This window comes from Bufo gargarizans, chromosome 2, assembly GCF_014858855.1.
Source record: "Bufo gargarizans isolate SCDJY-AF-19 chromosome 2, ASM1485885v1, whole genome shotgun sequence".
Lineage (NCBI taxonomy): Eukaryota > Metazoa > Chordata > Amphibia > Anura > Bufonidae > Bufo > Bufo gargarizans.
The window spans coordinates 468,937,126-468,949,562 of NC_058081.1; the positions used below are offsets into that span (position 1 = coordinate 468,937,126).

Sequence of the window (12,437 nt, forward strand, 5' to 3'; positions counted from 1 at the left end):
CCGCTTGGTCTGCCTTATGGTAGCACCGGCCCTGCTGCCACAAGTAACCCCTTAAAGGGGTTGTCCCACCTCATACATTGGGGACATAACGCTAGGATATGCCTCCAATGTCTGATAGGTGCGGGTCCCAGAATAGAGCCCATAAAGTGAAGGAGGGCGCACCGTGCATTTTCGGCCGGCCTCCATTCATTCCTATGGGAGTGCTGAAAATAGCCGAGCAGCACCCTTGGTTATTTTTGGCTGTCCCATTGAAAGGAATGGGAAGTGTACCACGCAAGCGCGGCTGCTACTCCATTCACTTCTATGGGCCTGACAGAAATAGCCAAGCCAGTGCTCCTTGGCTCCCATACAAGTAAATGCAGAGTGCAATGCGACCTCTACATTCATTCTCCCCCTTGATGTGGTGTCCAGTGACTACAGTACCTCAGCAGGTGGGATAGGGGTTGAGGAACCCACAATCTAGAAATAGGTGCCCTCACCTATCAGACATTCATATACTGTATTCATATACAATAAATGTCAAAATGCCTATTTAAAGGGGTTTTCCGGGAATAATTATTTTTTTGCAAGTTCTTCCAGCCTGCCTCCATAAATGGAAGATTCATACTTACCTGCTTCCTGCCGCTCCAGCCCTCCACGCCGGCTCCCACATGTCCATGTTTCGGTCTCTGCGCTGTGTTCTGCTGCAGCATAGACATGGTCACATGCACCATTCCAGCCAATGACTGGCTTTAACAGTGACATGCTGCTTGTGGCCACGTCACAGCTGAAGCCAGTCATTGGCGACGGCGAGCATGTGAACATGCCCATGCACAACTGGATGTAAACACCGCGCAGGGAGGCGGCATGGAGGACCAGAGACAATCTAGGGGCAATTGCGAAAAAAAAAATATTATTATACCAAGAGAATCCCTTTAAGGATCTACCACAGATCAGGTGTTTTTCCCATTGACATTTTTTTTTTAATTATTAAAACTTTTTTTATGGATTTTAAAAAAGAATTATAAAAATCAATACGAGTAAATTTGGTGGACAAATCTGAAAAAATATGGTACTTTATTGACAGATTCAGGCTACTTTCACACTTGCGTGTGATCCGGAAAAGGGATCTCAATACCTAAAAAAATAAATAAACGTTTCCGTTTAGTCCTCTGGATTCATTCTGGATGTTAAGAGATCCGTTCAGGGTGCCTACCGTTTCGTCAGCATTCTGTTTTGTGACCGAACGCAAAACCGCTGCAAGTGACAGTACGACAGCACTGAGGCTACTTTCACACTTGCGTTGTTAATTCTGGTATTGAGATCCGGCAGAGGATCTCAATACCGGAATTCAGCGGATCCCTTTTAAAAACTGGATCCGTCACCCACTGACTTTCAATGTATTTACTGACGGATACGTTTTTTTTCCCGTTTTGATTTCACACAACCGCATCCTAACAGAATGGATGCATCCTGATATGCAAAATCAAAATGGATCTGTCTGCCAGATCTCAATACCGGAATTAACAACGCAAATGTGAAAGTAGCCTCAGTACTATCAAATTATAAAATAATAAAAGTTATATGTGGTGATGACAGGTCATTTCCTTAGGATTAGGCTCTGCTCACATTAGTGTCATGCCTTTCATGACAGGAGCCATGACAGATATCATGGCCTCCTCGTTCATCCGATACTACCAGATCCTATTACCTGATAATGGCTAATGACATAAAACGTACCCTAATTCCAGTGTGAAAAAACTGTTCTATCCAGGCTATGACTATAGTGAGCAAGTGAAATATCATGAGAGCAACTCATCAGCTGCCATGGTATCTAATGGGCCAGAGGAAGCAGTTATTTTGTGACATGTGAAAATAGGGGCGTCAAAATCTCTTCTAACTTGTCACAATTTGGTGCTTGTATTTGGCCTGAAGATGAAACAGTTGAATCTCTGCCAACCATTGTATTATTTAGAAAGTTGAGTTACACCCATAAATATTATAAAAGTAAGAAACATCTACTAGAAATATGCAGTATACTCTGGAAGAGGTGTAAGGTCTATGCAGACAGGGCGAGACAGTCTTTCAGCAAGGTGATAATCCTTCGCTCTGTTATCAATGCACCGTTTTGTTCTCTGTACTTAATGCTGCTGAGTAACTGTGTACATTCTTTGTGTTACTTTTGTTTACTGATCTTGACGTGGGCCTATTGACACAGGAAGATGGCATTGGAATCAAACGTCTGTACGTTCCTGGTAATCGGCCTGTGTAAATGCGCTGGAAAATGTGTCCACGCTTAGCCAACAACTGGCCGATCTTATCACTTATGCCAGCACATTGGCCTATGCAAGCAGAGATGTGCTTCCAAGAAACAATGAAACTGTAAGGGGATGAACGATCGTAGTAGCGATCATTCATCCCCATACAACAGTGATGATTGCTTCATGTAAATGGGCAATGATCGGGAATGAGGGTTCCTATGAATATTTTTCCCTTTTCACTGCTCATTGCAGGGGCGGACTGGGAACTTAAAGTGGTCCTGGAAAAAAAAAAACTAAAAGTGGCTCCAGTGTTGTAGGTAGGTCCAAATTGACAGAAGGTGGGGCAACACAAGTAGATGGGGCCAAAATAAGTAGGCAGGGTCAGTAATACCACAGTGCAGCACAGAATACCATCCAACAGAACCAAGTACCACTGTGGGACACAAAAACCTCCCCAGAAGCTTGTCTCTCTGTGGTGGCCTTCAATAGCTGCCACGTTCTGTCTAGGGTTGTTGCGGGTATCGAAATTTCGATACCCAATCGATACTTTTGTCCCGGTATCGATACGATACCGGGATTTCTGTTTTTTTGATACTGGGCTGCGCTTCTGCGCAGTCTAGTATCTCTGAACATGAGCGTGCTGCTATCGGCGCGCTCATGTTCTCTCAGCAGCACGGGGAGAAGGAAGCTGTCCTCCCTCCCCCCTGTGCTGCTGCCGCTGCCACCAATGAGAAGAGAGGGGCGGAGGAGGGGCGGCAATGAGAAGAGAGGGGCGGAGGAGGGGCGGCAATGAGAAGAGAGGGGCGGAGGAGGGGCGGCAATGAGAAGAGAGGGGCGGAGGAGGGGCGGGCGCATTGCGCCACCAATGATAGGATTATTTCCACACAGAGCGGCGCCCAGCAATGTCTCAGCACTCACCATTAGTCCTGGGCGCCGCTCCGTTCGCCCGCAGTGCCCCATTACTGTCTCCTCTCCTGCTCCACATGCTGCTGATTACTATTGGAACGATGGGAGGAGACATCAGCTTCACTAGTGGGCGTTCCTTCTTCCTGGCTGTAGCGCTGTCCAATCGCAGCGCAGGGAGAAGGAACGCCCACTAGTGAAGCTGATGTCTCCTCCCATCGCTCCGATAGTAATCAGCAGCATGTGGAGCAGGAGAGGAGACAGTAATGGGGCACTGCGGGCGAACGGAGCGGCGCCCAGGACTAATGGTGAGTGCTGAGACATCGCTGGGCGCCGCTGTGTGTAGCCTAATAGTGAAAGTCTGGACTCATATACAGTAGTCAGTCTTTAACACATACAGGAGGCGGGTGCCGGCAGCAGAATCGCATTGCCGGCACCCTGCCCCTGACAGGGAGCTGCGATCAGCGGCAGTTAACTGCCGCTGATCTGCCAGTACCCGCCTCCTGTATAAAGGGGTAATTATCATTGGTGGTGCAGTGTGCCCCCCCCCCCTCAACCCCCCCCCATCCCATTAAAATCACTGGTGGCACAGTGCGCCGGCCCCTCTCAACCCCCCAGTATTAAAATCATTGGTGGCAGTGGCCACAGGGACGTCTCCCCTCCCCCTCATTGGTGGTGCAGTGGCAGCTTCTGATCGGAGCCCCAGCTGTGTAAGCCTGGGGCTCCGATCGGTTACCATGGCAGCCAGTGTGCTACAGAAGCCCTGGTTGCCATGGTAACATCCCTGATGCTGTGTGCACAAAGCACAGAGCAGCAGGGACAGTGTGAAGTCCTATTCACCCTGATAGAGATCTATCAGGCTGAATAGGAAAAGGGATGAAAGATCCCAGGTTCTAGCCCCTAAGGGGGGAAATAGTTATTAAATAAAAAGTGTAAAAAAAAAACAAAAAAAAACAAAACACTAAAATATGAAGTATAAATCACCCCCTTTTCCCAATTTCACATATAAAATATATAAATAATAAACATATTACATCGCCACGTCAGAAAAGTCCAAACTATTAAAATATAAAAAAAAATCTAGGTGGTGAATGCCGGAACAGAAAAAAATAAAATAAAAACTGCGCGATTCGCCATTTTTAAAAATGAGGGATGCACGTGGCTTTTTTTGTTTATTTTTTTCGCGTGGTATCGAATGGTATCGAGTATCGCAATACTTTTTCATGGTATCGAAACCGAATCAAAAATTTGGTATCGCAACAACTCTAGTTCTGTCCTCCTCCTTCAATTGTCTCTAATATGGATATAGAGCAGGGGGCTTAGGAGGTGAGATGTGGGCCATAACACCAAGCCAGCCTTACCTTCAGCATGCTGCCTAGACTTCCTGTAATAATGACCCCTATAGTTCCCCTAGTAGCATGTACCTAGCCAGCGGCATTGAGGAGGGCTTGGGTGGCCCTATGGGCATCGGCACTCTGAGAAAATACGTTGTAGGGTCTATGGCCAGTCCCACCCTGGCTCAGTGTATTGGCCCATGTACTGTAAATGAACCTTTACATAACCTCTTAGAACCATTTTACACCTGCCAGTGCACAGTAAACATGCTGCCAATCACCTAGATAAAAAACTGACCTTATTCGGAGGCACATCCCCCCATGTAAGCAGGGGATGCCCTGCCAACAATATGCAAACTTAATGTTGAATGAATGATCTTAGTAACGATCATTCGTCCCCAATTCTGTTTACATCATGCCACGTGAAAGCCACTTTAAACGAGTGCCACAATTATGTACAATTATCAAATGATTCTCCGCATGTTAATGCACCCTTGTAGTCCAGTCACACCCAAAGCTGATGGATACGCACACATGGAACAATGCAGATCTAACATACTGCCATACTGTGCCCAAATAGCCAAATAGTGCTCGCATGGCCATATTGTGTCATGTTATGCAGACAAAGTTATATAGTGCTATGCTATTCCCATGAAGAGCCATACATTTCCCATATAGTTCTGAATGATATCCACATTGAGCAACACAGTGCTTAATATTAAACCGTATGCTATGTAACTTGTCTTGTACGGATTTGGAGTTATATCATCTATTATACTCCAGTCACCTTCACAGCTGCTGGGTGTGCCCACATACAGCAATGCAGTGCCCACATTGTGTGGGAGTAATGACGCTATATAGCACTATTACTAGATTGCTTTATGTATTAAATAGTTATTTGGTCATTGCATGGCGGTACTGTGTGGTACCGTTATTCAGATATTGTACTGTGTATTATTTTGGCAGTGTATATTGATGGCAGTACTGTTATTTAGGCCATGTATGGCATGTTAGTACACCATAGCACGGTACCACACAGGACACCATCCAACGTAAGACATTGCAGTGAACTAGAGATAGGAATGAATGGGGATCCCCACTAATGAGCAGAACGGTTTGCTGTGAGTGCTGAAGACGCAGAACCAAACGCCATCCATGTGGCTGTATCTGCTGTGCCTCATTCAAGTACCGTAAATAGAGATCAGCTAGCGTTAGCTGCAGTACCAGACACATCCACATGGATGAACATGGAGTTATGACAGCTACTGGCCCGCTAACGATTACGCCTCATCCTCCAAGTAGATTATCAATGTTATATCCTGGAAAAGTGACAGATAATGAAATATCCTGGATTATTGGATAGCTATAGACAGTATATGTATATTTCCTTTAAAAGACAAGGAATGATGTGTACAATTTTATGTTTTTCAGAAGAACAGAAGAAGAGACATTTCATATTTTTTGGAGATCTTTTTGGATCATTTTAAGTCGATCGCCACTTGAGCATTCATGCAGCAACTTGAGCACATGTTCAACATAAAAGAGGCTAACAATAAAATATCAAAAACTCTATTCAAATGGCGTCTACTTGTTCTCTTACAGGCTAGGTATACCTTCACATCCAATTTTTCTTATTTGATTAAAAATGTTTATACAGTATCTATGCAAACTTATGTGTTTCCATGGTAACAGACAACAAAACATTTGTAGTCTGATCCTCCAGTCGTACTCTCTACCAGCTATCTCCTACTTCTTGGTAACCTACATAAAGATGACAATTAATAAATAAAAGTATGACTGCAGGATTAGGGCTTATGCACATGACTGTATGTATTTTGCGGTTCACCAAAAATACAGATGACGTCCCTGTGCGTTCCGTATTTTGCGGAACGGAACAGCTGGCCCCTAATAGAACAGTACTGTCCTTGTCTATAATGCAGACAATAATAGGACATGTTCTATTTTTTGCAGAAAGGAAATACGGACATACGAAATGCACACGGAGTTACTTCTGTTTTTTTTTTGCGGACCCATTAAAATAAATGGTTCTGCATACAGTCCGAAAAAAAAAAAAACTGAACGGACACGGAAAGAAAATAAGTTCATGTGCATAAGGCCTTAGACACAGAGTTTGTTTGTTGTCTGTTACCTTGGAAATGCATAGATCTGTAGAGGGCTTTAGACCATAAGAGAGAGAATTTTTTTAATTATCCTATGATTAATGTAAAAATTGAAAATCAGACATCATATAGTATATGACAATTCATGTCTACCAAAGCTAGAACCAGTCCTGTACCTCTCATGGGTCCAGAGATCTCCCCATTCAATGCTCCAATTGCTTTGCTAGGGGGCCATAGACCCTACTGGGGAATTTCTCAGTGGGCCTATGCCCAGGGGGCCACCTGAGCCCTTCCCAAGCTAAGCCGCCAGGTACATAAGGATTTGACGCTCCCAGCATTAATTAACAATTGAAGCATCAGGTACTTATGTACCCAGCTGGGTACCACAGGTGCCCTCCTCAATTCAGCTCCACCCCTATCATCAGGATGGTGATACAGTTGAATACTGTGGCGGGTACAGGAGCCTATGGCTTCCTGCTCTGCCATTCACCCTCATTGATCACTAGCCTTGAAGGCTATGATGCAGTATACAGATGATATAGGGATTCAGACTTCTAAGGCCTCAGGCTGGCCTGAACTGCAAATGGTATAGCTGACCCCCCTATAGTGTTGGCCCTGCCTACTTGTCCCACCTTCTGTCAGTCTGGTTGGGACACTTTTTTTTAAGATTGCATTTTACTCATTTTGGGCTAAAAATAATGTTTTCAATTGGTCTTTATTAAAAATATTGAGCTGTTCTGTCACAAAGGGTTAACCGTTTTTTCTAGCTGTGTGAATAGTACTTTTCAATTTCACTTTGTGCTGGTCATCTAATAAACCATATCTCTAAATTACTAAAAGGTCATAAATAGTGATGAGTGAAGAGATCTTCAGATGCTAGATCCGAAGTCGCTTAGTTCAAAACTTCAGAATAATACTGTACAGAGATCCCTCTCAAAGTCAGTTATTCACAAAGTCGCGCATGACTTCATTTAATAACTTTGGTTGTTGATTTTTAAAGTGGAAAACCAGTTTAAAACTTGGAACCGAACTTTAGCTTCGAGGTACAAGTAATTCATTGGTTACATGGCTAGGGCAAGATTAAGGGTTCCAGGAATATGGAGCACTCCATTCATTGGGGGACCCCAACTAATGTCATGACCTCCTCCACCACATACTGGAGGACAATCAGTAAGACTTGGACATTGTTTTCATGATGTGTCCTCTATGCCCCATGTGGAGAATTTACCAAGTTTTCTGGGAGCCTCCCAGATGTTCCAGGATAGCTGACAAGTTTATACTACAGATATAATAACTTCTACATACATACCTACTCACAAACGCATTAGATCTATATGTGCATCATACACATGGACAGCCTGTTTACTATGCAGAGAGAAGGGGAAAGATGTACAGTGCACAAAGCGCTATTTTTACATCCCCTAAATACAGGTTTCTGTTAGGCTGTATTCACTAGAGCGCTATCATATTCCATTATACAGGGAGTGCAGAATTATTAGGCAAGTTGTATTTTTGAGGATTAATTTTATTATTGAACAACAGCCATGTTCTCAATGAACCCAAAAAACTCATTAATATCAAAGCTGAATATTTTTGGAAGTAGTTTTTAGTTTGTTTTTAGTTTTAGCTATTTTAGGGGGATATCTGTGTGTGCAGGTGACTATTACTGTACATAATTATTAGGCAACTTAACAAAAAACAAATATATACCCATTTCAATTATTTATTTTTACCAGTGAAACCAATATAACATCTCAACATTCACAAATATACATTTCTGACATTCAAAAACAAAACAAAAACAAATCAGTGACCAATATAGCCACCTTTCTTTGCAAGGACACTCAAAAGCCTGCCATCCATGGATTCTGTCAGTGTTTTTATCTGTTCACCATCAACATTGCGTGCAGCAGCAACCACAGCCTCCCAGACACTGTTCAGAGAGGTGTACTGTTTTCCCTCCTTGTAAATCTCACATTTGATGATGGACCACAGGTTCTCAATGGGGTTCAGATCAGGTGAACAAGGAGGCCATGTCATTAGATTTTCTTCTTTTATACCCTTTCTTGCCAGCCACGCTGTGGAGTACTTGGACGCGTGTGATGGAGCATTGTCCTGCATGAAAATCATGTTTTTCTTACCTTGCAGACTTCTTCCTGTACCACTGCTTGAAGAAGGTGTCTTCCAGAAACTGGCAGTAGGACTGGGAGTTGAGCTTGACTCCATCCTCAACCCAAAAAGGCCCCACAAGCTCATCTTTGATGATACCAGCCCAAACCAGTACTCCACCTCCACCTTGCTGGCGTCTGAGTCGGACTGGAGCTCTCTGCCCTTTACCAATCCAGCCACGGGCCCATCCATCTGGCCCATCAAGACTCACTCTCATTTCATCAGTCCATAAAACCTTAGAAAAATCAGTCTTGAGATATTTCTTGGCCCAGTCTTGACGTTTCAGCTTGTGTGTCTTGTTCAGTGGTGGTCGTCTTTCAGCCTTTCTTACCTTGGCCATGTCTCTGAGTATTGCACACCTTGTACTTTTGGGCACTCCAGTGATGTTGCAGCTCTGAAATATGGCCAAACTGGTGGCAAGTGGCATCTTGGCAGCTGCATGCTTGACTTTTCTCAGTTCATGGGCAGTTATTTTGCGCCTTGGTTTTTCCACACGCTTCTTGCGAACCTGTTGACTATTTTGAATGAAACGCTTGATTGTTCGATGATCACGCTTCAGAAGCTTTGCAATTTTAAGAGTGCTGCATCCCTCTGCAAGATATCTCACTATTTTTGACTTTTCTGAGCCTGTCAAGTCCTTCTTTTGACCCATTTTGCCAAAGGAAAGGAAGTTGCCTAATAATTATGCACACCTGATATAGGGTGTTGATGTCATTAGACCACACCCCTTCTCATTACAGAGATGCACATCACCTAATATGCTTAATTGGTAGTAGGCTTTCGAGCCTATACAGCTTGGAGTAAGACAACATGCATAAAGAGGATGATGTGGTCAAAATACTCATTTGCCTAATAATTCTGCACGTAGTGTACTGCTCCGTTACAGAAACAGAACAATGAAAATAACGGAAGTGCCCGATTTAGCACAAAACCAAAGCTAACAACGCTGAACAGACTCCATTGACTACAATCAGGTCCTTTCAGTTTCCGTTTGGGAAGCTGCTTTTTTACCAGACAAAAAAGTCCTGCATGCAGGACTTTTTTGTCCGGTCTTTTTGACAGAATCTATAATGGAGGCACTGAATGGAGCCTCCATTGAAGATGTGAATGGATAGTATCAGATCAAAGTATAGCATAAGATCAAAGTTTAAAGAGTCGCTCTACACAATTTCATTTAATACAGAATGGTGAAACTAGCAAATTTCTAAGTCACTTCATTTTAAAAAATATGCCTGCATCCACCTAAAAAAAGGCTGTAAAGTCATGGCCACTAAGGGTCTCACTTCCAGTCCCACTGACAGTTGTAAGGCAAGATCCGTCCCTGGTAACAAAAACTTAGAAGATGGCTGAGACGAATTGAAGGTGTGTCACAGCTAGCTAAGATCCTGATCCTGATAAAAGAACTGCTTCTGAACTACTTCTGAACATCACAGGAGCCTCCTGCCTTTCTAGAAGTGTGAATCATCCCTCCTTAGGCTAGTTTCACACTAGTGATACATTCCTCTGCCAGAACAGCCTGTTGGAAGACATCCTACTTGACATAGCTGGAAAAGGCCCGAACACCGCCAGGCCCCATTGACTGTGATGCATCTTGGCGGGGATCCGGCATTAATGGCGGGATTTGCTGGACAAATACTGCTGAATGCAGCATTTTTTGTCCGGCCAAAACCTGGCACTAATGGCGGAAACAGTCTGGATCCCCAACAAGTCAATGGGCTACGGACGGGTCAGGTACTATCTGTTTATGACAAATACAATGTCTTCTGGCAGGATTTTCCTCTGCCAGGACAGCCTATCAGAAAAAAATACAGCTAGGGTGAAACTAGCCTTATCCGTTCTCCTCCAGAGTTCTTCTCCATCCAGTTCAGACCACCATCATAACTTTTCCCAGCCATGACTTTTTTCTGCAGATTTTGCATTCCAGATTAGCTTCTCACTTTGCCAACACATTTGCACCCTGTATGCTAAGAAAAACTCCTATTAGTGCCACAGCGTACACTGAATATTACATACTGCGAACCCTAAAAATAAAGTGTCACATACAAACTGCTCCAAATGGTGGAGCCACACACTCTGTGCCCTCTGTATATACTATACTAACGAGCAAAGGTGTAACAATGTTTTGAACTTTTGACTTTCAGGCTCCATATTTCACCATCCACTACAGCTTCGAACATGAGACTACCATCATTTTATAGACAATCATCTTGGCTATCTCATACATAAATTGGACTTTTAACTATTTAGCATATGACTAGTTATGCAGATTCTTGTCATTTAACTGCATTGTTACTGTTTTTCACCTAAAATTCTAAATTTGTATTTTTATTATTTTGTTAGTACATCATCTTTGACTTTCAACACTGTCTGAATCCTTCTGGGCATGCTCTCGATCAGATTCAAGCATGTCTTGACCGAAATCTGTTCCTGGGTCTTTTCTACACGTTCCCAATGCTGGTGCATACTGGTAAACTTATTTGGGTACGAATACAGCTTTTTCTTCAACTCTATCCACAAGTGTTCGATTGGGTTAAGCTCTGAGGACTGTGGGGACCAATCCAGCTCCCCTACTTCATTGTCATTGAACCATTTCTTCACCAATTTCAACGTATGCTTCGAGTCATTGTCCTGCTGGAACACTACGTTGTCCTTTTCATACCCATAGTACTCGAATGTACGAAGTAACTTGTCTTGTAAGATACTCACATATAGCTCAACATTGAGACCACCATCAATCCTGGTCAAGTATCCAACGCCTTTGGCTGTGAAACAACCACATATCATCAGGCTTCCTCCACTGAACATGACATTTCCTTCAATTTCTCAATCCGTTAGCCCCCTTTTCTCTTGTTTCCATCTTTTCCATTTGCACACTTATCAGAGCCCAGTCTACTGACTTTTGTCTCATTGCTTCAAATCACCCATTTCCAATCTTCTACTCTCCACTGTCTGTAATTTTTTGCAAACTTGAGCCAACTCTTCTTCTGACGATATTGAAGTTGGGGTTGCTTCAGCTTTTTTGGGCAACCATTCCAGACTTGTGTAATGCGTGTCGGCGGTGCTTGCATGGATGTCTATGATCTCACTATTACGAAGCATACGAGCCACCTCCACTGCTGTGTTTGTCACTCCAGAACGGATAGACCCTGTGATAAGCTGACTTCGATATTTTGTCTGGACATCCACCCCTGAGCTTTGGAGTGGATGGACAGACTTCATTTTGTATTCTTCCAACTGTCATGGCACTCACATGATTCAGTTTGGCAATTTTCTTGGCTGAGATACTGCTATCGATGAGCTGGATGTTGCCGTTTCTTTTTTCTTGGGAAATCAACTTCATGGCTGCTCTTGGATTCAAACTAGTGACCTTTCACTTGGGAATTAACTTAATAACACTCTTAGCTATTAGGGACTGTGAGAACAGGTTGTACACTGTAGTATCCAATAAGAAAGAGATTGTTCCACCACCAGGAGCAAAACAGTAACAATGCAGTTATATGACAAGAATCTGCATAACTAATCATATGCTAAATTTTGCAAGTCCAATTTATGTATGAGATAGCCAAGATGATTGTCTATAAAATGATGGTAGCTTCATGTTCAAAGCTGTACTAGATGGTGAGATATGGAGCCTGAATGCCTTTTGAACATCAGTGTATATTGTCACACAC

At 43.3% G+C, this 12,437-nt stretch overlaps 1 protein-coding gene across 2 annotated transcripts in view; it reads left to right on the forward strand.

Moving 5' to 3' along the window:
• The window catches only part of LOC122926458 (troponin I, slow skeletal muscle-like), a 42,819-nt gene extending 36,776 nt beyond the window's left edge, over positions 1–6,043 (forward strand). For both annotated transcript variants that reach the window (XM_044277838.1, XM_044277839.1), the window contains exon 9: positions 5,909–6,043. The gene's annotated coding sequence lies outside the window, so the exon portion shown is untranslated. The remainder of the gene's footprint in view (positions 1–5,908) is intronic.
• Positions 6,044–12,437: the final 6,394 nt, after the last annotated feature.